Source organism: Protobothrops mucrosquamatus, unplaced genomic scaffold (genome assembly GCF_001527695.2).
Source record: "Protobothrops mucrosquamatus isolate PMUCROS unplaced genomic scaffold, P.Mucros_1.0 scaffold5870, whole genome shotgun sequence".
NCBI lineage: Eukaryota > Metazoa > Chordata > Lepidosauria > Squamata > Viperidae > Protobothrops > Protobothrops mucrosquamatus.
The window spans coordinates 9,701-14,167 of NW_015391713.1; the positions used below are offsets into that span (position 1 = coordinate 9,701).

The following is a 4,467-nucleotide window of genomic DNA, read 5'->3' on the forward strand; positions in this document are numbered from 1 at the left end:
CTATATGGTCAAAGGGGGAAATGTGAAAAATATCATTATTCATCAAACAACAGTTATACATCTATTAAAGACACACAGAATTCAGTTCTTAGATAAACTCATGATAATCTTCAGCATGTGTATCTAGATATGATCGCAATTATGAAATTCCACCAAAAAGTAATGCAATTGTGTTAATATTACAACAGAATATCTATGGTCAAGAAGAATGCATGTGACCATTTCACCATTCCTTACAAAGCTACTCTATGTGTATTTTTGCAATCTAGTAGCCAAGAGGCTGTTTCTCAACCTTGGCAACTTTGAGGTGTATGAAGTTCAACTTACAGAATACCCATATCCTCCAAACCCCATAATTCTATGAGATATTGGCTGGAGATGTGAACTCATGAATATTTTAAAAAAAATAGAAAAAACAAATTCATCAAAAATAAACCCATTTCAGAAACATCAGGTAAAAAGAAGGGAGGAGGTATCTGCTTTTATATTAACAATTGAAGGTGTAAAAACGCCACTATACTAAAGAAATTCTGTGATGTGGACTTAGAGACACTGTGCATTAATTACATACTCTTCTATTCCCCCCGTGAGTTCTGTTCATTTATTCAGATTAAAAGGGCAGGCAGAATTGCAGAAATATCAAGTAAAAAGATGGGAGAGGGTATCTGTTTTTATATTAACAACTAATGGTGTAAAAATATCACTACACGAAATAAATTTTGTGATGTGAACTTAGGGGCATTATTCATTAATTTTTACTTTTACTCCCCATGAGGGTGCTCATCATTCACATTAGCTGCAGTATATATTCCACCTCAAGCTTGCATAAACAAGGCATTGCAAACCTTAGCTGACCAAATCCTGTGGGCTGAACAGAGATATCCAGACTCCCTACTCATTGTACTAGGAGATTTTAACAGTACTAACCTAAGCCGAGAGCTGCCAAGATACACTCAGCATGTCAGCTGTCTCACTAGAGACAAGAATATTTTAGACCACTGCTACCAAACACCAAAAGATGCCTATTGCTCTCTACCAAGAGCAGCTATGGGACACTCTGATCACTGTATGATTCACCTGGTACCTGTTTATAGACAGAGACTTAAAATCATAAAACCAATAGTTAAAACAGTGAGTCTTGGACTGAAAAGGCAAAGTTAAAGCTACAGGCTTGCCTCGACTGCACAGACTGGAGCATTTTTGAAGTTGCCTCAGGGGGCTTGGATGAACTCATTGACACTGTGACATGATATGTTAGCTGTCGTGAAGATGTATGTTTGCCAATCAAAACCTTATTCATCTACAGTTATAATAAACCTTGGTTCACAGCTAAGCTTAAACAGCTACTTCATGCTAAAGAGGAAGCCTACAGGAAAGGATATAAAATGCTATATAGTCAGGCCAAGGGAGATAAGGGCAGCAAAGAGAAGCTACTCTGAAAAGCTGAGGAATCAGAGGTCAACAAATGAACCCAGCAAATGTATGGAAAAGCCTGAAAAATATCACTGGCTACAGCAAACCTCCATCCCTTACTGAAGGGAATCGGCAATTGGCAGATGACCTGAATGTCTTCTACTGTAGGTGTCATGTGTCTGATTAACTTACAAGGACTTTCAGGCATATTTTTCCCCTAAAAGCATCTATTAAGGTTACAGAGATGTCAGTACGGCATGGTGGAAATGCTTAGATCTGAGATTATTTTCCGTTGCACATACATTCCAGGCATTTTTCCCTCCCCTATTTTGGGGTCATGGTTCACATCTTCCAATTAACTTGGAAGATGTGATTTACTTCCGGTTTCTTTTTCCCTGGCTTTCCTTATTCTCCTCCCCTTTCACTGTTGCCTGATTTAACTATAAAAATACCAGACAGTTCTGCATATTGTCAAAGCAAGAATATACAGTATTTGCAGCGTTGACAGTAGGTTTGAGAGGAAACCACTATCAACTATCATTACCCTCTTCATCTTAGATACAACAACAGCCAAGTCTCCTACACTTGATTCTATCCCTCTGGCCCCCCACCTCTGGTGATCGCAGAAAATATGTGTAAGGTCTATTTCACAGACAAAAGTCTGGAAAAGCATCTGGCCCAGACAGAGTAAATCCTTCTTGCTTGAAAATTGTTTAGAATTTGTGTGGTTTTTTAAATGATCTATTCGCAAAATTATAAATCCACTTGAAATTAGAATACAGAATTCCATTGGCTTGAATCTTTGTGTTTCCACGAATGAAGTGTTTTAATTCTGTCCATAAGAAGCTCCTGCAAATAAATGGACAAGGAGTTCCTTAGAAATTTCCTTGTTGTTGGAAGATGGTCCTGTGAGCTGTAGAGGAGCAAAGAAAGTGACTAAAACCAACCCTCTTTTTAACCCCAGGAGCCTCAGTTCAATCAGATTATTTTCCTGAATAAAAAGGAACTACTTATTTCTGAAGAGTTAAATCTGAATCCAGGTCATTGGGGAACTTTTCTTAGGAGAGTTCATGGGATTGTGATTTCTCATTCATTCCCTAGTAGAGATTAGCAGCAGATGTACTCTCATATGTTGGCCTATGGTTAAGTGCCAAAATAGCAGCAGAGTCTGAGTTAAATCTGTAGGAATCTAATAACTGCCCATCACCAGATCCTGAAATTATCCCATATATTTTCCTCTGGACCAGATATTTTCTAGTACAGTGATGGCAAACCTTTTAGAGGCCGAGTGCCCAAATTGCAACCCAAAACCCACTTATTTATTGCCGGGTGCCAGGTGGGCATGGCCCACTGGGTGAACATGGCTGTGGTGGTCATGGCAGACTGGGTGGGTGTGGCCAAGGTGGGCGTGGTCACCTTGATGTTGCTCATGGGGAGAGACGCTTGTGGGGGCCGGGCAGGTTTGGGGGAGATCCAGGGGGTCTCTGGCAGGTGGGATGGTGTGCAGGAGGCTCGTCCTGCGGGGTGAGGCGAGGTGAGGTGAGACAGGGCGGGTGTGCCATTGTTGCAGTGCAAGGCAAGGCAGGGGCTGGGGCAGCTGGTCCCTGACACCATTGGCCCCCACACACAGAGGCCAGCGAGTGCATAGGGGCTGACAGTGTACATCAGCAGCCACAGCCTGCCGGCCCCTCAACCGGCACACTCTGGGGCTCCACAGCCCGCCGCCAGCAGTTCAGAGAAGCCACCTCTGAGCTGGATGGCCAGCTGACAGCTGAGGAGGCGATGCAGTGGGTCGTGCTCGGGAAAAGGAGAGCATGCGAGGTAGGAGGGATGGGATGGGGGGAAGGAAACCAGCCATGCTGGGATGCATCCGGCCACGTGGGACCTCGATGAGTTAGCGGGCAGCTGGTTAAAGAGGGACGGTTGCCATCTCCGGGGCATGGCACGTGTGCCCACAGAGAGGGCTCTGAGTGCCATAGGTTCGCCACCACTGTTCTAGTAGATCCCTCAAGTCTAACCTGTAGACATAGTCCCCAGAGGAACATTCCCATATATATATATCTGAAGAATGGAAAAAATAAGAACAAGAATGTCCTTTTCTTTGCTGTGCCCTTTTTTCAGCTTAGCTGGCTTCTCACTCATTTGTCTATTATTCTTTCGATGTTCATATTTTATAAAATGATATCTTAATGCTTTCTCCTGCTCTTATAGGTTCCCATTAAAGTGAATGCAGGATAGAATAAGTCTATACTTCACATATACCCCTTGAATTGTTTCTGCCTTTATTTATTCATGTGGTAGCATTATGTGATTTATATCTCTATCTACAATCAAATGTCTTCTAGCTAAGAGTTCTGATATTTCTTCCAATACATCTGAGTAGTACCAGTTTGGGGAAAACTTTCTTAGAAGTATCCAGAATCATCAAATAAGTAAAATGTATAGCTCCTTCTTAATAAGGAGCTGATGGGCAAATCGATTGGTCTTGAATAGGTGGGATGATTTCTTAATTATAAATAAGGGAGTGAAAGCTAAACTAAAAATATCAGAATGATTACCCTTATTTTAAAAACAGAACAACTTTTCATTTTATAATCTCTTTTTCTACTTCAGCTGCAACTAATATGAAATGGATTGAAGCTAAAATGAAAGTAAGTTTTCTATATATCTTTCTGTTTCTAATAATCTGTTTAGATTGTTTAGAATTTGTGTGGTTTTTAAAATGATCTATTCGCAAAATTATAAATCCGCTTTAAATTAGAATACAGAATTCCATTGGCTTGGATCTTTGTGTTTCCACGAATGAAGTGTTTTAATTCTGCCCATAAGAAGCTCCTGCAAATAAATTTATTTTATTATTTATTTATTTATTTATTATTTGAATTTATATCCCGCCCTTCTCCTTGCGGACTCAGGGCGGCTGACAATCAATTAAAAACACCACTAACAATCACAAGTTAAAATTAATTAAAATGAAATATTTAAATTGTCTAATTAAAAAGTAATTAAAAACCCCTCTAAAAACCCCTCTTAAAAATTATCCTAGGCCAGTCC

The 4,467-nt window shown here is 40.4% G+C and overlaps 1 long non-coding RNA gene across 1 annotated transcript in view; it reads left to right on the forward strand.

Moving 5' to 3' along the window:
- The first annotated feature begins 4,032 nt into the window (after positions 1 to 4,032).
- LOC107299986 overlaps positions 4,033 to 4,467 on the forward strand; it is a 7,785-nt gene continuing 7,350 nt past the window's right edge. Inside the window, exon 1 of the long non-coding RNA XR_001549205.1 lies at positions 4,033 to 4,064. This is a non-coding gene — a long non-coding RNA (uncharacterized LOC107299986). The remainder of the gene's footprint in view (positions 4,065 to 4,467) is intronic.